Raw genomic sequence first — 24,537 nt, 5'->3', positions numbered from 1 at the left:
AGTGCAGACTCGATGTGATGCCGCGACGTGGTCGCACGGATGTCGCAAGGAGGGGCGCTTGCGTCGTAGTCGCCGCCCCGACCAGAAACACGGGATTAAAAAAAAAACCTATATCCACGCGAACGAAGACGCGGGGATCAGCTAGTTGATCATATTTTGTTCGCTTTGGTTGTATGTCGTTCGAAGTACAGTCAAAAACAAAGCTAGTTTGCACACAGTCGCTTGTATGTACTGATTGATGCAAACCAATCTTTGTTGCTGACTGTACTACGTTCCCGTAGATACAAGTCCTGCATCAGCATTCCATTCCACGCCCACCAGCTGTAGGTGGATGCACCTGCATGTTTACTGTAGCATGGGGAATCTTGTACCACCACATACTTAGTAAGTAGCTAATAAGTATATGTAGAAGGTATATCGCGAGAGTGATTAAAATATCGTTGTTTTGTGGCAAGTAAGTTAAGGCGTTAGATACGAATACTTACGAGTTGGTACTTACTCACCAAACCCACCTTTGAGAATACCATGAATTTCAGGCATGCTGGTTTCCCCACGATGTTTTCCTTCACTAAACAAATTAAGTATTTTATTTGAATTGCTTGAAACACACACAACTGGTGAGTGCCCAGCAGGATCGAACCTACGACCTCTCGAATAGAAGGCGGACGTCTTAACCACTATGCTAATCACAGCTCTTCTATCTTTTTGAATTTCAAAGAAAAAAATGTTTAAATCGCCTGTTTGTGACTACGTGTTATTTCAAAAATTTGATTTTTTAACCCCCGACCCAAAAAGAGGGGTGTTATAAGTTTGACGTGTGTATCTGTGTATCTGTGTGTCTGTGTATCTGTCTGTGGCATCGTAGCGCCTAAACGAATGAACCGATTTTAATTTAGTTTTTTTTGTTTGAAAGGTGGCTTGCTCGAGAGTGTTCTTAGCTATCGAAGCAAATCGAATCGAAGAAAATCGGTTCAGCCGTTTGAAAGTTATCAGCTCTTTTCTAGATACTGTAACCTTTACCTGTCGGGGGTGTTATAAATTTTTAATTTACACTTGTATAAAAAAGATTTGCAATGGCTGTAAATTATTTTCTGTCGAGTTTGGAAGGATACTGTGTTCTGTGGGATTAACTGTCCAGTATCATAGATTAAGAAACAAAATAAATTGAATGTAAGTCTTATCATATTATAATACCTATACCCAGGATAAATAGGTTTATACATTGTAAGTTAAAAATTACACTTTTCCGAAATAACACGTTATAGCCGCAAACGGTCGAAATTATTTGAATTAAATTGACCCTTAGACAGGTCGAAGATTTGTTGATTTCACAGACTCTTTATGCCACCTCGCTGGTCTTTCAATTTTTTTTAAGTTACCTAGTGGCCAGGGACCCATATTTTCCTTGATAATAATTTGTGATGTTCTTAATTTTATAGTTTTTTTTGTAATATAATACGTGAAACCTGGATATATAGTTTAGAAGTGAAAGTATGTCGCACCGGGTTGCGAAACTATCTGATGTCTAGTTTACACTTTACAGTTGTTTGGCAATGCGACAATTACATGATAATCTTTCAATCTTTACGCCAGACTATACGTTTCTATGCCTGGAGATGTTATCTGTATCCTTACTTGAACTTAAGATAAAGCAATTTCTTGTCCTTTTTGGTTCAGAGGTGTATTTTACCAAACACCTAGTTCGCAGCCTTTGCTTTTTTTATACGTTTAGTTTAAAAAAAGGGTTTGGGAACCTGCTCTTTTGGGAATTCCTTCACGTAAAATGCCCTAGGCTTAGGTAGGTGTTTTTTGCATTTGTAACTTTTTATACAAAATATTATCTTCTATTGCTTAGGGGGCATCGCCCATTGTGACATTTTGTAGCGATACAGCCGCGCTAGGTATCTTCAATGTAATTCTGAATCGCGACAGTCTGTAGCGATACAGACTTGTGGGCGAAGTTAGGTAGGTAATACGAATACAGGACAGGAACGAATCGCTATTGTATCGCGACCTTTTTGCGATTGTATCGCTACTGTGCTGCAAAGCGTTGCGGTGGGCGCCATCCCTTATCTATAGTTTATGCAGACTTTCGCGTATTAGGAAACTTTTCATAAGTTGTAAGTAGCGCCTAGTTTTCATAGTTCTTATTTTACTCTTACCTAGTGTTTATTTAAGTAGAATTTTATATTTTGCGCAGACATTAATTGTAGAGCATGAACTAAATATTTACACAGGTTATTCCAAATACAGACGAGTATTATCGTAAAATTACTGTATAAGATGTAACATTAACAATCAGCTGGTCACCCACAATGCTTATTCACTCCATGGTTGCTATATATAGCTTATGCATTATAAACCAATCGCTTATAGCTATCCACGTATGCTATTATAGCTCTTATGATTAACGACATAAGACATATTTTGAGGTGTATCGAGCGGAGGTTCTCCACTTTCCTTGCACACACGATTTGAATAAGCAAAGTGTGTGTTGGTATGCGCGTCCACGAGTGGACGACCCGACACACATTCATACAACTGCAGTGTTAACAATCATACATAAATAATAATTGGAAAAGTACAAGTTATCATTATGTTTAGATTTCACGCTAAACCTTTCTAATTGTAGGCATAAGTATCGGAAAATGAAATGCTGGTGAATTTATACTACAACAAGTAAAATTCTTATAGGACACTTCTTTCGCGTGGATCCGTGGGAACTCTTTGATTTTCCGGGATAAAACTAACCTACGTCACGCTCCAGGACTTTCACTATGACCATCCAAAAATAACGCTGATCCGTTGCTTTGTTGCGACGTGATTGAAGGACAAACCAATAAAACTACAAAAACCAAGTCAACAAACAAACACGCTTTCCCATTTATATTATAGTGATAATATTATGGGTAGTGATATCCATGAACAAAAACTGTTCAAAATGCAAATGCAAGTGTTTGCATTATGTAAATATTATCATTTAATTTAAAAAAATTACAGGGATTTTTATTATCCAAGCCGTATAAAGTTGTGACATTATTGTACTAAATAGGCCCCAGAAGCTTCTCGCACAGAACTTCTTAAAAATAAAACTTTATATTTATTACATTAGGTAACTAAAGTATATGTAGCCTCCGAGCTATTTAGATGTTTCAAGTGTCAATACTCAAAACAATAATATTATGCAAAACATCAACCAATCCAATAAAAACATCGAAATGTTTGCTTTGATTTTTTAAAAATAAAATCTACTTTGTATTTTATTATACCTACAAAGTTTTCTTTATTTTTTGACCCATCGAGTACCTACTTAATTTCATCTTCCCGATCACCGGTCGACCTTAAGCTGGACCGTGAAACTTTCGGCTTCGTCGAGTCCTCCTACGCGATCAATGGGCATCTTTACTTACTTTGTTTGGATTTTGGAACCTCAAATCAAAAATACATAGGCATGGCAACAATGTACTTATTTTCCTTTTATCTTCTATGCACACTACACAGCTCTCGTGCGTTCATGCTTGCTTGCTTTTATTGTTATCAAATATAAAGCACAAGTGTAAATTAAAAATTTATAACACCCCCGACGATCCGAAGTATCGAGTTTTCCAAAACATCATTTTCAAATAAATAATTATGTATTTAGGCAACGTCCATCTTGACAGCTTGACATTTGTCTATTGACATAATATTATGAACCTAACGGTTATCTAACCTTCTTTTCTACAAGAAAACTAGAAAAGAGCTGATAACTCTTAAACGGCTGAACCAATTTTTTTAGATTGTAGCTAAGAACACTCTCGATCAAGCCACCTTTCAAACAAAAAAAACTAAATTAAAATCGGTTCATTCGTTTAGGCGCTACGATGCCACAGACAGATACACAGATACACAGATACACAGATACACAGACACACAGATACACAGATACACACGTCAAACTTATAACACCCCTCTTTTTTGGTCGGGGGTTAAAAACAATCTAAATTAAATTTTGCAATCGGAATTTGAGAAAATGCTTTTCGTGAAAATTTGGACGGATGTCATGAAGAAATGACTACTTATTTAGCCATAAGCCTCGCCTACCTACCTACTTACTATATCTAGGTATAATTATTCAGACGTTTCTCCTACCAGTTTCATGTGGATATGGCGTGCAATAAGTATTCTAAGTATTCTCAATTTATTTTATTTTCTTTATAGGTAACTTCGACTTATTTTTCCAAGCCTTGAAAGACTTATGAATTTGAATCTAACCTTTCGTTTTATGCAGCAATGCAGCTTTGTAAAGCTGCCAAAGGATAACTTTGAGTCAGCTTAGAGGACAATTTCTTCACTTGGATCAATCAAACGAATCGAGACAATTTGTCTAGATCACATCCGGGGTTATAAGTCGTGAGGTTATTACCTACTGAACTATTCTGCAACTTGAAGAACAGTTATTTAACTAATGTTAAAATAAATATCGCCTCCAGGCTAATGCAAATTAATTTATACAATTGCCATGCCATGTTGGACGAGAGTTGGCTATTGTAAAAAAAATGCAGCTTTAAACCAAGATTAATTATATTATTAATATTGCCTTATCGGATGACCGAAAGGATCATTTCTCACGCAAAGAAGATCCGTGTGGAATTCAGCTAACTGTTTTGGCATCATTGCACATAAGGACATGATTAGAACAGTTGTTGAGTTAGAACTTAGATGACAAGTTACGTTTTAAGTTAGTTATGAGTTCCATTGTTTTAATATTGCCAAGTAATAATATGTTAAAACCCACGATAATTTCTTCTGGAAATATTGCAGCGTTACCACACTATACCTTATCGCGGAATATTACCGTATTGTTTGACGCGGTGTCTTGGGGTCTTTGTTTACATAATGCTGGACTTTAAGTGACCACGATTGAGTCAAATCGACATGTTTACTTGATATACTTATATTACTAGCTTATGCCCGCTACTACATCCGCGTGGACTACACAAATTTCAAACCCCTACCCCTTAGGGGTTAAATTTTCAAAAATTCTTTCTAAGCGGATGTCTACCTCATAAATAGCTATCTGCATGCCAAATTTCAGCCCGATCAGTCCAGTTGTTTGAGCTGTTCGTTGATAGATCAGCCAGTCACCTTTTCCTTTTAGGGATTTAGATTAGTTTACAATAAAATCTCTACAAAGTTTAAATTGTCTAGAGATTTTCATCTTTCATTTTGCTGCTTTCTCAGCTTTACTTACTTCCTTTCTATTTATCTAAACTATCTTTCGAATTATATTCTGGATTGAACTAGGACTCAGTTGAGCTTATTATTCTGTGCTTCTAAGTTCTAACGTCCATAGGGCATTCATCGGCTAAACTTTCAATAGTGTCTGTCTGTCTGCGTTAAACCCTTAGGGTTATTATGTGTACAGTTTTACGTCCGCTAGCCTGACTCACAACCTCCTCAACTCACAATACCGCTTATGAATCATTATGACACATTGTCATTCCGGCGGACGAGAGCGCCCGATGTTTTTGTGGCCCTCGAACAATTTCACGCCTTTCATTTTGAACGTTCTTATTTATTTTGAACTCAATTCGGGTGATTGAGATTTTGGTGACACAAAACAGTGCAGTTTGAGATGTTTTTAGCGCAGCACGAAACTGGACTAAAAATGTGCCTAACTGTTTTGTTTATCTAGAACTTATCTACACAATAAAGGTTTTGCAATTACAACGTGGTATCGGGGTATCGTGAGTTTTTAAGTCCTCTTTTATCTCCCACTAGAATATTTTACGAGACTCATAATTTTTTGGTACATGTGCACATCGGTCCTATAATTATTATTATCAGTTACCTAACGGGATGTTAGCATCGATATACGAGTACAATAATTAGCACCTGCGATGTTACGGACATTATCCACCACTGAGAAGTGTTCCGTTATCCACATTGTAGTTCAAAATCTGAGACTCATTTGTTTTGATGCTGCAACAATACTGACTCACAAGATTTATTAGAATAAATTGTTTGTTTTTGCGTCATCACACTTAAAACCATTATCCTCAATATCGACTTGTGCGTAAGATCATCATCATCATCATCAACCTGTGGACTCCACTGTTGGACATAGGCCTTCCCTAAACAGCGCCACCACACCCAGTCCTCAGCCTTCCTCGTCCAGCCAGTTCCCGCCAGTCGCTTTATATCGTCGGTCCATCGTGCTGGAGGGCATCCCACACTACCCTTGCTTTTACGCGGTCTCCACACAAGGACTTTCCTGTTCCAACGGCCATCGCCTTTACGACAGGCATGGCCTGCCCGCTGCCACTTGATATTACTAATAGTTTGGGCTATGTCAGTGACCTTGGTTGTCTTGTGGATCTCCTCATTTCGGATCTTATCCCTCAAAGAAAATCCTAACATAGCCCTCTCCATAGCTCGCTGAGCAAGTTTGAATGTGTGTAAGATATATCATCTTATGTATTCAAATGTGCACGTGGGCATCTACTATGTTGTTGATAGCCCGAGCGTGGCGCGTCCTTCCTTCAGTCAACAATCGGCTGTGACGACTGTGACCAATCGATCACCAACACAATGTTCCACGTAATTGCTTATTATTTTTCATTCGATGCCAGTTTTTAGATACACGTTCCATTATAATAAATCACAATGAACTTTGGAATGTTCAACGGAAATAAAATTTAAAACCAACAAAGCTGATATAATCAAATCAAAGCAATCAGCCTGTTGCGTCCACTGCTGGATGGGTATAGGCCTGCCCAAGAGCGCGCCACGATCACGATCCTCCGCCTTCCTCATCCACCCACTTCCCGCTATCGTCAGTCCGGCGGGTTAAAAGTCCTCTCTTCTTCTTCGTCGTATCACTCTTGGCGGAACGGTCCTGGTCATCACGAAGCAACGTTTTTGAGGGGAGATGTTATACGCCTCACGAGCATTCGCCACTTCTCCCTGCTGGCTGACAGCCTGGTACACTCGTGCAAGGGACCGCCCACAGCAGATTTAATTTGGTCGGTTCATCGCATGGGCGACCTTCCTCCCCCTAAAAAGTCGTCTCACACTGAAGTATTGGCCTGACTTGATCCAAATCGTAGTACTAATAAATAGTAGATACGAGTACTAATGAATAATGATCAGACAAAAAAAAGGTGCAAAGTCTATACAGATACGCTTGTCTCTGGTCTTGGTACAACGCGACGGCCAACTACAAATTGGTAATATTTGACAACGACTGAGTAGAGACTTAGAAACTTTAGCTGATATAGTGAAATGAGCCTGAGCTAATCCAAAATATAGTACTTAGATACTAATGATTTGATCGTTCTAGAGATGAAAAAACTCCAAATTGATATAAACTCAAAAGATACACTTGTTTCTGGTTTTTAGCTACGAATCTTTTCTATTGGTAAACCAATTATATTTTATACCTTTTCAACTTTTCAGTTTAAAAATCATAGTAAGTATGTAGTAACATCCTGTCTGTCTGTCAGTTCCCGGCGGTGAAAAATCAATGGTTTCTTCATTTTCATAAAACCTAAATCCACACGGAATCGTGGGCACTAGCTAGTCGTCTAATATACGCATGTCATCGGTATTGTTTGACATCCATATGCAGCTGTGACACAGTAAAACCTACCTGCCTTTGAACCTACCTACCTACCTACTTTATACCTACTGTCTTTGAACACCTGTGCCCCGTGACCCACTTCCGGCGCCTCCCGCGTCTCATCACTCTGAAATGAGCATCAGCGTTCTGTGTTAGCTTTTCATTTGCTTGTCTTTACCTTATACAAGGAACCAAAACCAAACAAATCTGTATGGTGCAACATGCAGCGTGCGACATGCATCGCCCGCCCTCCCACTGATAAACATGCAGGAAAAGCCAGTCACTAAACAAGCAATACGCACCACCACCACGCAACACCACACAAATCCCAAAACCACTCGACGCACGTTTCGCCCCGACACCGAAGCATCCTCAGGACATGTTGACCTTAGAATGCCTAATTGCTTTACCTTGTTTGAGAAGGACAGTTTTCTTTGCTTATAGGAATTTAGTTGGAAACAAGCAGTCGTATACTTTGCGGAGTTCCAACAAGGAACTAAGTACAAGCTTAATTTGCTATAATCTGGTAAACCAGATATCTGTATGGCATAACATGTGGTGTGCGATATGCGGCACCACCCGCCCTTCCACTACTAAAGAAGCAGGAAAAGCAAAGCATTACACACCACTAACATACAAAACTCCACAGATCTTTCAGAACACATTCAACTACTTACCTTCTTTCCTGCGTTTCACTCCACAATACACAATTGCAAAGTCTGCGTATTATGTGTCGAACGAATCGATGTGATTTTTTGCGTGGGAATAGTTAAAAACCTGAAGAATACCATAGGCTTCATTTTATCCCAGAAAATCAAAGAGTTCCCGCGGGTTTTAAAAAACTTAGATCCACGTTGATGACGTCGTAAGCATCAGATATTCTAAGGTTCTAATCTAAATAGCAGATATTAGTATATTATCTATGGTTCTAATTTGTAATATATGTATTTCATGATACTCAAAATACGAATGGGATGTTCTAGTTAATATTTAAATGATGCGTTACTGGGTGTAATGTTACATGCAAGTGTTACGTTTGCATGAAATAACTAAATACCTTACGTTGCGTGCACTCTGCAAATGTATATACCTATTGACTTACTTTTTACTGCATTAAATTATGCTCTCTCTGCATTACGTTAGTTTTACAGTCAAAGTCTCTTTATATTATGATAAAGTCTTTGCATACCTGAGGTCTCCTCGATACAGGTTCTTTAGTGTGGAGGCCAAAAGCAAAACGACTGTTAAACTTCTTTTCAATAAAGTTGTAACTATTTACTTATTTACCTACTCTAATTATATTATTTATCAAGCGTAAAATCAATCAAGAAAAAAAGTATGTTTCTTTATCTAAAATACAGTTTCCAAAAGACTTATTTATTTGCTAATGATACGTAATTAATTGTTCGTAACTATCTTTAAGCCATTAGTATTGTCTGAAACTATTAGCTCTACAATATGTTTTAAAGATAAATCGAAACCGTTAAACGTTTATCATTTTATCAACAAAATCAGTTTTCGGCAATGCAATATTGATACCGTTATACCGTTGTGTGTGACTTTAGAACCGTGGACGTTTGCCTCTTCGTTTCTCATTTAAACCGCAAGGATATAAGACATCCTTCCCTTCCGGCATCGGTTTCCCGTCCACCTTTGATATTAGTTTAAGGTTTAGTGAATACGCATCTTCTAGGCAAGCGCGCTCCATCTTAGTCTGCATCATCACCGCCAAAAATATACAATGAAGGTTGTCAAGTTGCAAGCTATCCATCATAAAGACTACCCAATTTCGTTAGGCTAAAATCTTATCTCGGCAAGCAATTCGGGTCGTCTGTCTGTTAGTATTTGCTGCGTGTGAAAGTGGGCCACTTTCGCGTGTGGTGGACCGCGCCAGCGTGCTGGACAAGTGACCTTGTCTGCGGAGATGTGTTCAATATTCATGCGGTGGACCAATAACCGAAATATGTAACTGTAATAACTGTTCACCTACTTGGACTACTTCATTATCTTTTTACAGCTTAAATTATTTCTCTTTGATTGTTCATTTGGGTGGGTTTGTAGGTTATGTTGAAACCTAAAGGAAGAGCTGACTCACTGATTGATTGACTGACTGACTGACTGATCTATCAACGCACAGCTCAAACTTCTAGACGAATCCGGCTAAAATTTGGCATGGTGATAGCTGTTATAACGTAGACATTCGCTATGAAAGAATTTTTGAAAATTCAACCCCTAAGGGGTAAAATGAGGGTTTGAAATTTGCGTTGTCCACGCGGATGAAATCGTGGGCATAAGCTAGTAGGTTTATATGAACAGAATAAATTCTAAATATTATAGAATGATTAAGAATCGAAACAGTTAATTCTTTATTCCACATTTTCATCTGACGTCGACCTAACTGAATTTCGTACTTCTTTGGGATTTTTTCATTGATATTTTTAAGTTTTTTTTTAGATTACCTTTCATCTATTTTTTTGTTATTGAAACCTTTTGAAAATAACAGTTTTTGTGATATTTAGCTTTATAAAACATACATCGATGTAGGTAGGTAGCTACGATGTATGCTTCGGATTGATCCATTTTCTTTCTGGCCTGATTTTTACCGAGTTTCGACCTTTGCAAATGCCCTCTCTAAAGCTCGGAGCTGTATGCCATGTTTAAGATTCTGTTATGAATATTTAACAGGCGCTAGATCCTGGTTAAAGTCGGGGAATTCGGGGACTGCAGATTTGCAAATTACTAGGAGTACCTTATTTCTTCATAAATTACCGTAGACTTACCTACTTATTGCCCGAAGGTGAAATCCTTTTACAAGGCTCTTACAAAAAACTAATCAAAAGAAGCGTTATGCCTATTTATAACAGGCAGTATGCATAACAAGTAGGTAGGTGTGTAGGTATACATATATGTTACGTTACAACTTACAACCTTCCCAGTATTAGCATTAATTAACATGAAATTATAATATTAGAATAATGGAGTGCGAATTTAATTTTATATAACGGATTTTGTTGTGAATAGTTATCGGTACAGATTGTCTGGAAAATACTCCCCTCTCTGATTGTTATAGGTAGTTTTTAAAAATTTTAAATCTTCCGATAGTAATTTTTTTTTACCACAACATTATATTCTTATTCAATTAGCTCTCAGTGATATTTTATGTACCAGGTAAGTTACATTTTGTGGGAGTTTAGAAAAATACCGTTTACAAAATAATAACCGTCAAAGTTTTTAACAACCAGTCATCTACGGAACCCTACCGCATGCGTGTACTGACACGCAATTGACTAGTTTTTCTTTATGCTTCGCCCATGCATCCACTCGGCACCTCATTTATTAACCCCCGACTCAAAAAGACGGGTGTTGTAAGTTTGACGTGTGTATCTGCGTGTAGTATCGTAGCTCCTAAACTAATGAACCAATTTTAATTTAGTTTTTTTTGTTTGAAAGGGGGCTTGATCGAGAGTGTTCTTAGCTATAATCCAAGAAAATCGGTTCAGCCGTTCGAAAGTTATCAGCTCTTTTCTAGTCACTGTAACCTTCACTTGTCGGTTATAAATTTTTAAATATGTATTTTTTGTGACACGGGTATTCAAGAACAGTCACAAGAACAAGTACAAGCCTCAGCGAAGAGTCAATGGCGGAGTATTTCTGCTAACAAGCCGGCAATCAGCCGCCTCGGAGTCAAGAGCGCACAATAAGTAGGTGTGTTTAGACACACTCCACATGTGGGTCACGTCTTCAGGAAGCAGGGTTTTCCTCGCCATTAGCGTACAGCCTCACTCCAACACTCAATGCCGGTTGAATTAAGAATGTTCTAACCAATTGATAATGAACCATAACCTCATGGAGACGAGGAGAGACGTGTGAAAACTCCAGAGAAAAAAATACCCTTATAATCATATAAGGGTTTTTTTACTTTGTTGTCTGTCTGTCATGCCATAATATTATTATGCCAGAAAGCTTCTACCATTTGATATGTATTAAATAGAAAGAGATACGACCCTCGGCAATGAAGAGAGTGATCCCTCTTCCTGCGTCGTTTCCTCAATTTTGAGGATCGTGGCTCCCCTTATGATGCAATCTTTGCTACGATGTTCTTCCATTTCTCTCTGTTTCTTGCCGCGTGGATTGCGTGGAAGAGAGTGATTACCTCATACGAATACTATGTTGAAGTTGTAGTTCAAGGGTTCATAAGAGGAACAGTTTAGGTAAAGTTTCCAATCCAATTCATTGGGCTGTTCATTTGGATTAAAAACTTTCTGAAAGCATTAGTTCATTCTTACGAAGGACCTCGGCAGACGTCTGTGCCATCATGCTTGTAAATGAAGCAATTCTCGATAGAAGGCGAAGCAGGCACGCGGCAGACGGCAGCGGCTATGCGGAAGCTGCGCAGATTATCTTGTCGCATTGCTGCTAATCCTAACCTAATCTAACTAACCTTTGTTTATGTAACTTGCTCTTGTATCTCTACGGATTTGGTATACCTGTTTGTGATACGAATATAACGAACGATCGGAACGTTCTATTTTGAGATCGATTCTACTGCGAATATGTATTTTCAAACTCCCAAAGCGCTTTAAAAAAGTTTTAAATTGACAACTGATTAAAAAACATCAATGTACTAAAGTAAGTTGTTAGATTCTCTTACATTGTAACGAAGTTTCAGGCGAAGCTAATCTATACTTAACATTATAAAGAGGTAAAGTTTGTTTGTAGGGGGTAATCTCTGGAAAACCAGAACCGATTTTGAATTCTTTAGTAGAAAGCTATATTATTCCTAAATAACTTAAGCCATATATTATTTTCGAAAAATTAGAGATCCCTACGAAACTCGCAATAGGTTACCGGTGCGAAGTGCGCAATAGGTTACCCGTGCGTGTCTATAAAATGTGTAATGAAAACATAAACTCCACTGTACATCTGAAGTTACGAGTAGCTCATGGATGTATGAAAATACTAGCTGACGCCCGCGACTTCGTCCGCGTGGATTTAGGTTTTCCGAAATCCCGTGGGAACTCTTTGATTTTCCGCGATAAAAAGTAGCCTATGTGCTAATCCAGGATATTATCTATCTACATTCTGAATTTCAGCCAAATCCGTCCAGTAGTTTTTGCGTGAAGGAGTAACAAACATACACACACACACATACAAACTTTCGCCTTTATAATATTAGTGTGATTAGTGTGAAGTGTGATAAATAGCTCACCTAGTGGGCCATTGAAAAGATTTGGCCATAGAGGAAATTATAGGTGAATTCATTGATAACATTTTGTCACTAACAACGCATTGTTAGTGACAAAATCTCATACTCAATCTCGTATTTTATCTCATACATGAACATTATTAATTAGTTCTCGACTCTTGATACAATTTCGACATCCACTTATAATTTTATTGTTATAACATTTTAATCCATATCCATACTAATATTATAAGTGTGTCCGTCTGTCTGTCTATCTACTACCTTTTCACGGCCCAACAGTTTAACCGATTCTGACGACATTTGGTACAGAGTTAGCGTAGGTGTATCCCGGGGACGGACATAGGCTACTTTTTATCCCGGAAAATCAAAGAGTTCCCACGGGATTCCTAAAGGCCCATCCGCTCCCAGGTAGCTTGCGTCCATGTTATTGACATAGACAACTTTTTATCCCGGAAAACCAAACAGTTCCCACGGGATTTTCAAAAACCTATATCCACGCGGACGAAGTCGCGGGCATCCTCTAGTCACAGTTAATATTGTTTTGCATTAGAAAAGACAATTCTTTGACTCACGTTTGTTGAACGATGACATTTGTTTATTTATGTCGTGTGTGCAACAGGGAAAACCTAACGCGTAATTTTGGTCAATTACGAATTCCTCCTTCGTTCCTCCGAAGGTCAGCGCTCGGCGCAGACGAGGATGATGTATGACCTAGTAGCACCAAGTAGTTACTCTGTCTACTTTATTCCGACCGACCATTAGCGCACCATGCTAACACATTTAATTAGGTACTTAGGTATGGGGGAAGTCAACCCACTGGAATACAGTGTTTACTAGTACCGAGGTTGTCTATTCGTACGTTCTTACTGACTTTTATAACATATATAACTCAAAATTTAAAAAACCCCAAAACCTCTATAAGAAAACTAGAAAAGAGCTGATAACTTTCAATCGGCTGAACCGATTTTCTTCGATTATAGCTAAGAACACTCTCGATCAAGCCACCTTTCAAACTAAAAAAACTAAATTAAAATCGGTTCATTTGTTTAAGAGCTACGATACCACAGACAGATACACAGATACGCATACCTATACACAGATACACACGTCAAACTTATAACACCCCTCTTTTTGGGTCGGGGGTTACAAAATACTAGATGATGCCCGCGACTTCGTCCGCGTGGATTTAGGTTTTTATAAATCCCGTAAGAACTCTTTGATTTTCCGGGATATAAAGTAGCCTATGTCTTTCCACAGGATATAAGCTAACTCTGTACTTTTATCAAAATCGGTTAAACTGTTGGTCCGTGAAAAGCTAGCAGACAGACAGACACACTTTCACATTTGTAATATTAGTATGGATTATAGTAAAAAATAAGGATACCTTTTTGTGCTAAACCTATAGAATACATAAATTTTGAATCTTTATTGAATCATCAGCTTCAATGCTCTCGAAATCAAAGATTTTCTTCGGGATTTTAAAAACCTATATGATAAATCCACACGGATGTATTTCTTGCGGCTATCAGCTCGTGTAAAATATGTTTTAAATTAATGAGCAATTATAAACAATACCGTCATATTGGCGTGTGAACCGACCGACACCGGTAGCGCCACGTGACAATGTAATTAAGAACTATAATATTAAAAAAAAAACTAAATTAAAATCGGTTCATTCGTTTAGGCGCTACGAGGCCACAGACAGATACACAGATACACAGATACACAGATACACAGATACACAGATACACAGATACACAGACACACAGATACACAGATACACACGTCAAACTTATAACACCCCTCTTTTTGGGTCGGGGGTTAAATACTCTACCATAGTCCACAACTATTCCATGGAAAACTTAGTGAGCAGAATATCTCTCAGATACAAGTTAGCCCTTGACTACAATCTTACCTGGTGGTAAGTGATGATGCAGTCTAAGATGGTAGCGGGCTAACCTAGAAGGAGTATGGCACTGACTGATGACTGATTTCAAGCTGCGACAGTATACATCAATCTATTGTGCTTGATAGCAACGGTAACTTAATTCGGTAACTGGATAAGTTGAACTGTTACCCATATTTAGTTCCTGCCAGTATATTATACAGCTAGTGATAAAATATACTAACATCCTGCATATTATGGGATTTTTCTTGACGCAAACCTGAAACAGGCATTTTTTGCGTGGCTCACATTTCACATTCTCAGACATAGACAATGAAGGTAAAAATAACGTTATTAATGGCATTGTTATGGTGTTTAAACATGAAATCAAATAAACAATGTCATCGATAAGTATACAGTAGGCAGACATGGTACTTTAATTGCAGTCAATTGTAAAATTATTATTATACACGTGACAAACAAAACAATAACTCTGTGTTTTCTTACATTTTTTTTTTGTAAATTTTAACTTTCCATTATATACTTTTATCTGTAGACCTTGACATTTTATTATAAATTAAGTAAAAAAAAATTAAAAACAGTACTCCGCTGAGGACAGGATTCGAACCTGCGCGGGTAGAACCCATTGGATTTCAAGTCCAACTCCTTAACCACTCGGACACCTCAGCTATATCAGCTGACTTGAAATACTGCTTTGTTTCATGCGATACACTTTATGATAAGTCTATTATGAAAGAGTGACTTCATTGAATGTCTATTATTTTTATAAAATAACCGGTTCCAGCGATATGTTTATTATTATGATGTGGAGTTATACCTAATAAGTTTATTTTTTGTCCGTTTTTTCGATATTTTAATATTGTGAATTATGATATCATTCAGTTGCAATTATTGTTACTACCTAACGCTAAGATTACAGCGATCCTTTAAAGTAAGCTGTATTCGATTCGATAATAAGTAATTAGAGAAAGTAGAGTCTGGAGTGAGTAGTTAGTGTGGTTCCCGATGTGGTCTAGTTACAAAGAAAAGTATCTATTCTATTGACTTGGGCATTTTTATAAATGAATGAAGTGATGATACTTATTTGCCTGGGTTAAGTATTGTCTGTATTGAAGAACCAGATTTATTCGCACCAAAAAATGTAGTTCCGTATCGCTCCTTTAGAAGAAAAGGTCTGTCTGTTTGAAAAGGCTAATCTTCGGAACGGCTGGACCGATTTTGACGGGGTTTTCACAGACAAGTAGAAGATTGATCAGGGAGTAACATAGGCTACTTTTTTAACCGACTTTCAAAAAGGGAGTTGTGTTTTTCTTCCTATGTACACCGAAATCTCCGAGATTTCTGAACCGATTTGCGTAATTTTTTTTTAAATCGATATAGGAACTTTGTGACAACTTTTCCACGGGATTTCAGACCCTAAATCCACGCGGGCGAAGCTGCGGGCATCAGCTAGTTAGTAATATAGATATAGCATAGCTACATCTTCAAATTAATTTGCCTTACGGTCCAATAAAATTAGGAGTTTTTTTAACTTTATTATTCAAGAAAATAGGTCCTATTTTGATGTATCATTATGGTAAATTTAAAGTACAACTTTTGAAAATGAGTATAGTCATAGTCTGATGTATAGTCTATAGTCATATTTACTTTGTCATAATAATATGTGTCAAGAGTCAAGTTATGGTCAAGTTAGAACGTTGAAATTTTTATAATGTACGTAGACAAGAAATAAGGCCGAATTTTCCAAAATTTGCACGACATAGGGAATATAGAGGTTCGATATTTTCCCCGAGTGAAGCCACGGTCGCTAATTGATAAATTGTTAGTAAGCCACTCACTCATAAAAGCGCATGGACTTAAAAACAAGCCCAACTATTTTATGGAAATTCAATAGAGAAACAATTGCTATTATTGAAACTAAAATAAAAATACCTACCACAATACTTAGGTAATATTCGGTAATCCGCGAATGATTTCGCATCTAATTGCGATAATAATGCTTTGTAATTAACAATAGCAGGTGCCATAAGTTTGCCGGTTATTGACCACCATCATGCAAAACCTAGCCGTCGGCCCACGTGGGAAAGACGACAATGGCTTGCAGTTTCAGTTGTTCAAACTTCAAATTAATTTTACAGTTGACGAGTAACGATTGTCAAAACTGTTCATAGGGATTTAGGCCTTAGTATATTTTGGGAAAGGATGAGAATGGCATGGAAGTTTGATTGTTCTAGCCAAGTGGGAGGGGGGTAAGGCTAGGCCAGCAATAAGCTAACTGGGTCATTGACAACGCAGAGGACGTTAAACCTGCGCCTGCACTTGCTAAATTGTCAATATACCTACCTACCTACCTACCTACTGAAATTTGCAACTCAGCCTCGTGCAAGCTTTTGTGTAAACTCATCACTGCCATCGAAATGTATGACATACTTTAATTGAGGATTGATGATTTATTCACTAAAGTGCAGGTACAATAGGTTGAAATAATGAAGAATCTGGCTATCTTGTATCAAGTCCAGCTAGGTGATTCGCTAATTCAATGTCTAACGCTGAATGGTAGCCACCTTTCTTCATTGTTGGTTCTTCTACATTGCTGCTTCACTGGGTGATATTAAAATATTGTTTCGTAGAAAATCTTCAATGGAAAAAATGAGCTCGGTTTCTATCAATCAGCGAGTTACCCTGAGGGTCAGTTCGTGCGTAGAATACCTACTGCAGTAATCTCTGTGATGGCTCCTCTAAGTACCAACTAGCTGCTTTACACGCTGCTGTCATCGGCGAGCTAGGAGACACATAATCATATACTTACGAAGATTCACCTCTTTTGGTGAAGCTTCAGAGACTTGATATACTTACCTACAAATTAAAAAGATTGTTCCTCTTATTATTTTTAGAATTCATCCCTAAGGGGTTTAAATAGGGGAATAAAGTTTATAATGTACTTATAAAAATCTGTGATTTTTCAAGTTATATTTGTGGAAATTGGTATTTGATTTTTCGCGTGAAAATAAACCTACACCTAAGTAGGTACCTTGGTGTTTCAGGATTTTTGAAAATTCCACCCCCTTACCTTTACCTCGGATTGTCAAAAAAACCATTCGAGTGAAGTCGGGGCGAGCGAGCTAGTTTTGTTATAATATTAGTACCAATAAAGTTACATATTAACAGCAATGTTTGTCCACTTGTGACCGAGTGACGGAGATAATCGAAGACAATGCGCATTGTCTGTTTGTGTGTCTGCGGCGAATCACACATTGTGCCTCGCTGCACTCGCGTCACGGTAATTCTGTTATTGCTGTTTGTTTATGCGCAGACTGAATGAAACACAAAGATGGTAATATCTATCTTCTTCATCATCATCAACTCACCCCATTATCACCCACACATAGGTCTCCTCTCAGAATGAGAATAGAATACGCTCCACCTCAGGAAGGTCCAAAAGTTTATGTTAAAAAAAAATATGGGAATGGGTATAATTTTTTATTACAAAATTTAATTTTGGACTTGCCTTTACACAAGATTAAAAATCTCTTATAATTATGCTCCTGAGAAAAGCATATTATACAATCGAAGATTATGTAAATGATTAAGAGCGTGGATTTGAAAGACATTCCGAACCAGTGGTAGATGCACTTGACCACTTAACGATTCAAAAGTACTTGTAAAAGTTTATTTGAATAAAAATATTTTGAATTTTGAATAAAATAGAAAAACGGTCATGTCGAGTCGGACTCGCCCACGATGGGTTACAGTTTACACCATCGTATAAGAAAAACCACTTATTTTCATGGCGGCCATATTGAAATTATTTTCATTTGTTGTTCTAGCGGCAATAGAAATTCTGTGAATATTTCAACTCTCAAAGCTCCTTCTAGTTTTCCTCTAGTCTGTAGTTTGACGTATTTTACCTATTTGCTCAGCTGTTATGTGGCCTGTGGCGGAAACAGTGTCGAGCGTCGTAGGTGGGTCAGTTGATTGGCGAATGTCGTCTCTCTCTATTACTGTGGTCTTCTTGAAGACCGCTGCTGATGCGTGTCAAGCGTTGGCGCTTTCAATGGTGTCAAGTGATGTGCTTCAAACTGTGGCTGTAGGAGAACCAAATTCTCACGAAAACTCTATTTTTTTAAATTATTGCAGTACCTACTCCAAACGTTTAATCGTGTGTGAATTCCTCTCATAGCAACGTCCTCATTATCTCAGTGTTGCAATGTACGCAATGTACGCAAACGGCGGAGCTAGTCCGACCTGTTGCGAAAACGTAAAAAAGCGCAAAAAACGCGCAAAAACGCGCGATCACGCGGTGAGTCAGGCGAACTATGCGCCCGCGCCGATCGTAATGTAATCATCGAGATATAGACCTGTTTCGATCTAACTTTGGTCTTAGAGCTAGCCTACGTCGCGTCTACTCTGTACGATGATGTAGCTTCATCATCATCTCCACTCAGCGCCAGTCCATTAGAGTACTGATCTCCTTTCACTCGCAGTCCGCCACGCTGGCCGAGTGCAGATTGGCAGACTTCACACACCTTTGAGGTCATTATGGAGGACTCTCAGGCATGCAGGCACAGAGTAATATTTACTCATGTGATGCAGGTCTCCTCGAGATATCAATATTGTTGAATTACATATACATATGTACTCACCTAAAATAACACGCACATAACTCCGAAAATTTAGAGTACGCGTCTGGAATCGAACCCCTGACCTCCGCTTGGCACTACCTTTTAGCCCGATCAGTCTAATTTGAACTCTGTGTTGATAAATCAGTCAGTCAGCTATTCCTTTTGATGCTCGCGACTTTGTCCGGACGGATTCAAGTTATTGAAATCCTGTGACAATTATTTAATTTTCCAGGTTAAAAAGTAGCCCATGTCACTCTCCAGGTATTTTAATTAAATCCATGCAAAAAATCACGTAAATCCGTTGCTCTGTTGTGGCATGATTGAAAGACAAACCAACAAAACAACAGACAAACATACTTTCGCATTTATTATATGGGTAGTGATAAATGGATTTCATGTACGACATTACAAAGTTAGTATTATGAACATAATTAATTAATGCGGCAAACGCAACGTTCTGTTGCGAACCACTCAACGAACATGTTCCTGCTGATCCCCAGCTTATCTCCACATAACACCAACTAATCCCTTTGGAGTAGAGCTTTTCAAACAAAGCTCAGCTAAGGGTTTGTTTTTACTGACGATTACCTTCGTGGTTAGTATTCCTAAGCTTTTCTTTTATAGGGTTCCGTACCTTAAAAGGAAAAAGGAGCTTTTATAGGATCACTTTGTTATCTGTCTGTCTGTATGTCTGTCCCGTCTATCGCGTCCATCAAGAAAACCTACCTATAGGATACTTCCCGTTGACCTAGAATCGTGAAATTTGGCAGGTAGGTAAGTCTTGTAGCACAAGTGAAAGGAAAAATCCGAAAATTGTGAATTTGTGGCTATATCCGGTAAAATTTAATATGTAACTTTTCTATGGCAATCTTTAGTTAAAAGGGCTTTATTCTTGAAACATCTCTATATCTGCTTCTGTATTTGAAATGTCTACTTGTATACTCCTAATGATAATGTTCATGTATAAAGCTAGTTGTGTCTGCAGTCGTTATAGCGCGCGTGTTTTTTACCCGTTCGTCTATGTGTATACGTTGCCTTTTTGCACACATTACCATATAGGTGTAATTCTAAGGACTCTATCAACTCGGAACTCGCTAAACAAGTCTCATCTTCAATATAAATAAAGCCACACACACAGTGCGCGACCGAAAGAGTAACGTGGCTCTTAGCCCTTGAAATTACTACTAATATGCCATTAATAATAATGCGATAGTGTGTTTGTTTTGGTTTGTCCTTCAATCACGCCGCAACAGGGCAATGGATTGACTTAATTTTTGCATGGATATAGACTTCACATTACTTATCACTTGTAATAGGATAAAAAAGAAATTAAAACACTTGGGAAACTGAATAGGAAAAAAAAATATTAAGCACAGCTTTTGTATTCCTTAGAGTTCGTATTTCTACACTCGTTACTGAAATCCGTCACTCGTACGCGCGCGTTCAGTGAAGTCTTGCTTCATGTGAGTGTAAGCTTTTAAGCTGACAGCAAAAAATGCACTAACGATCAATCCCATTTGTAGAGGCTAGTGCTAGTGATGTGTTGGATCACGTAATCACTGCTTTTGGCTGATTGTTCGACTTTTTAGGGTTCCGTATCCGAAGGGTGCCAACTAGACCCTATTACGTGCTATTACTAAGACTCCGCTGTCCGTCCGTCCGTCTGTCTATCAGCTGGCTGTATTTCGTGAACCGTTATAGGTAGAGAGTTGCAATTTTTAACCGACTTCCAAAAAAGGAGGAGGTTCTCAATTCGTCGGAATCTTTTTTTTTTTTTTTTTTTTTTTTTTTTATATTTTTTATGTATGTTCCCCGATTACTCAAAAACCCCTGGACCGATTTGGAAATTTTTTTTTTGTTTGAAAGGGTATACTGTGCAGGTGGTCCCATATAAATTTGGTGAAGATCTGATGAATATCTTCGGAGATGGAGAACAGAACTCCTCAATGGATAGGAGCAAATTGCTCGCGATCAGTGTAATAGCTTAGTAAACAGTAGGGTTTTAACAGGGCACAGCATATTATAGTACAGTGGGGCCACTAAAAATTGTGAAATAAAAAATTTTCAAAAGAAAAATAAAACCGACTTCAAAAACGACAAACACTAAAAAGTAAAAAATAACTTTTGTTTAGCTACACGTGTAATGTACCTAGGTATGAAGTCGGGCGAGCTTCACTCTTGGATTTCTAATTTTGTTTTAATATGCTCGCTCGACTTCATACCTAGGTACATTACACGTGTAGCTAAACAAAAGTTATTTTTTACTTTTTAGTGTTTGTCGTTTTTGAAGTCGGTTTTATTTTTCTTTTGAAAATTTTCACAAAAGTATTTCTATAGCCGCTATAACAACAATAAGTAGTAAAAATTTCAAAATGGCCGCCATGAAAATTAAAAAAAAAGTGTTGATTCTTGTATAGTGCGTTTCATCGAATAGTACCTATGGCGTTATGTTGGCTCCCCTGTCTGTTGGGTGGTCATTGGCACCATATTGGCATGAGAAGACGCAGATTTTGTTTATTTTCATTTGATTTTCATTTCATTCATTCAGAAAAATCAAATGAAAATAAACAAAATCTGCGTCTTCTTATGCAAATATGGTGCCAATGACTTGGACAGACAGGGAGCCAACATAACGCTATAGGTACTATTCGATGAAACGCACTATACAATGGTACGGAACCCTTCATTTGACATATCGTCAATGCAAAAGCAAAACGAGAGTTCCCTCTAGTTCACTCTGCTTTTACTGTCGTTTAAAAACACATTCCGTTGTTTTCAACATTCCTTAGCAGATAAATACCTAGCCAATGATACAAAGTACCGCATATTATTATCTCATACCAGTTTGTAAGGAACCGTTCGACATCTTTTTATTTTTATTTATTTATTTGGCTTTGCGACAGGTACATTCCGAGATTGGCGAGAGAGGAGAGAACGTTGACCTAATAAGTTAAATAAAAATAAAAACTGGCCAAGTGCGAGTCGAGCTCGCACACGAAGGATTCCGTACCATCGTGCAAGATATATAACACTATGTACTTTTTGATTTGCTTGGCTGTCATGTTGAAATTCACCATCACGGTTTTCTATTATACCGGCAATAGAAATAAACACTGTAAAAATTTCAACTCTCTTACCTCTCTAACTATTACGGTTTATGAAATACAGCCCGCTGACAGACGGACGGTCAGTGGAGGCTTACCAATAGCTTTCGGCTACGGATCCCTAAAAAATCAACCACAAGTAGCGGTTTTGGCGCCACCGTGAAATTGAAGCAATAATTATTGTGCGCGTATCCAATTTGAGTTTATTTTTTACTGAGCTTTTTCACTAAAAGACTTTGATTGGAATTGCGGTAAGTAGATGTTTTTACGGACGAGTTTATAGTAGGTGATACGAGTAGATGCACTATGCGATGTTTTTTAATATTTTGACGTGACGATCTTCACACTAATATTATAAAGGAGAAAGTTTGTATGTGTGTGTGTGTGTGTGTGTGTGTGTGTATGTTTGTTACTTCTTCACGCAAAAACTACTGGACGGATTGGGCTAAAATTTAGAATGGAGATAGATTATACCCTGGATTAGCACATAGGCTACTTTTTATACCGGAAAATCAAAGATTTCCCACGGGAATTTTAAAAAACCTACATCCACGCGAACGAAGTCGCGGGTATCAGCTAGTGATAAATAAAATCGTTTGGGAATATTTTCTTTACTTTTACTGAGTAGGTACTAGGTAGGTAGGTAGGTAAGTACTTTTTGCGCGTACTCCATATTGTTATTAGAAAATAAGCGCTTATAGCATATATAGAAATATAGAAAAGTAGCCCGTATAGGATCACGTTGATCACGTCTGTCTGTCCGTCTGACGTGTCTGTCAAGAAAACCTAGTATAGGGTACTAACCGCTAACCTAGAATCATGAAATTTATTTGCGCTCGAGTCTTTGAATTCCTCACTACGCTCAGGATTCTATTTTTAACCTTAGAATCCTTCGCTGGCTCGGAATTCAATACAAACTCTCGCGACAAAATATCAACTTTGCAGCCTTGCATAACAAATAACAATTTTCTGTTCATATTCAGTGTTTAAGCCAACAAGTTTCCTTCCTTTCTTTTATTCCACACCTAATTTCCTATATCTAGATATTCTTCAATTTATAGAAGTAGATATTCTGTGCGCAATTGTCGCGGTAAACAAATCATTAGACCACGTGCGTTTCGCTGTTTGCAGGCAAATATTGATCCATGTTTGCCGTAGTTTTACGGACTTTGCAGTTTTTACACAAATATTACAAATCCCACGCGGTGTAGCAAATATTTAGAGTTTTAACATATTATTATTGACGATAATATTATAAGGGGGTGAACAGGTTTTAGTTACCCGAAGTCGAAAGAGGCGGCTTTAGTTAGAGAAGCTTTTGTATGATGACCGCAAAAACATCGTTTCGAAGAGGGCGCGTGATGATGATGATGAAGATGTTATAAATACAAGATTCTAATTATTGGGATATAAACTGGACACTGGTAGCGAGGCTGCTCCACAAACTCGCTGAGCGTGCTATGGAAAGAGCACAGTATGCTCGGAGGGATAAAGTATGAAGTAATGAAGTAATTTAGCTCTTTCGATGCGATAACAGCTATAGAGTAATTTATTTTCTGAAGAGATTTACGTGGCACAGTGACGTGGCCACAGAACCGCATGCTGGCGATTTGAGTATTCACAGCAATCCTGTGACCTGAGTCGTCCAAATAACGTGAAGCTAATTGACTAGTGGCAATAATTGATATACGAATCATGCGCTGCGTGGAATGGTTCCAAGAATGCTTGCTGCATTTCCGCGCTGAATCGCTAAGCTGATCACGAGTACTTCACCAGTAGCTGCTGACTACATCATTGCGAAAAATTAACTAAACCATCAAGAAAATCACTAAAGTCGACGTTCATATATTATTAGCCTTTAAATGTAACTTCCAGTTTTACAAACTTAAATCTATCCTTTGGAGTTCTTTAAAAAACCAATTTGATTAGACCAAGCGGAATAATAATGTCGTCGTCTTATAGGCTGATTTACAAAACAAATCTTATTCACCTTGGAAAGACCTGATTCGGGTATGTTTTCGGGACCAAACTTATAAAAAGAGCACCACAGATGTAACTTAGTCTAAACAATTGAATTCTTATCACTTATTTTAACT

At 37.9% G+C, this 24,537-nt stretch overlaps 1 protein-coding gene, 2 long non-coding RNA genes and 1 other non-coding gene across 4 annotated transcripts in view; 1 reads left to right on the top strand and 3 right to left on the bottom strand.

Moving 5' to 3' along the window:
• Window positions 1-24,537, bottom strand: part of LOC123881079 — a 283,317-nt gene that overhangs the window by 73,503 nt on the left and 185,277 nt on the right. The window lies entirely within an intron of this gene.
• The window catches only part of LOC123881049 (probable GPI-anchored adhesin-like protein PGA55), a 73,937-nt gene that overhangs the window by 14,216 nt on the left and 35,184 nt on the right, over window positions 1-24,537 (top strand). The window lies entirely within an intron of this gene.
• Window positions 1,054-23,237, bottom strand: LOC123881083. Its single transcript, XR_006799408.1, has 3 exons — window positions 23,228-23,237; window positions 9,603-9,610; window positions 1,054-1,176 (listed from the first exon to the last, which is right to left on the bottom strand). It is a non-coding gene; the product is annotated as an uncharacterized LOC123881083 (long non-coding RNA).
• Trnas-uga lies at window positions 15,302-15,383 on the bottom strand. The gene has a single exon. It is a non-coding gene; the product is annotated as a tRNA-Ser (tRNA).

Source organism: Maniola jurtina, chromosome 3, assembly GCF_905333055.1.
Source record: "Maniola jurtina chromosome 3, ilManJurt1.1, whole genome shotgun sequence".
Taxonomy (NCBI): domain Eukaryota; kingdom Metazoa; phylum Arthropoda; class Insecta; order Lepidoptera; family Nymphalidae; genus Maniola; species Maniola jurtina.
The sequence above is the reverse complement of the archived record's forward strand: the minus strand, read 5'-3'. Positions and strand labels throughout refer to the sequence as shown.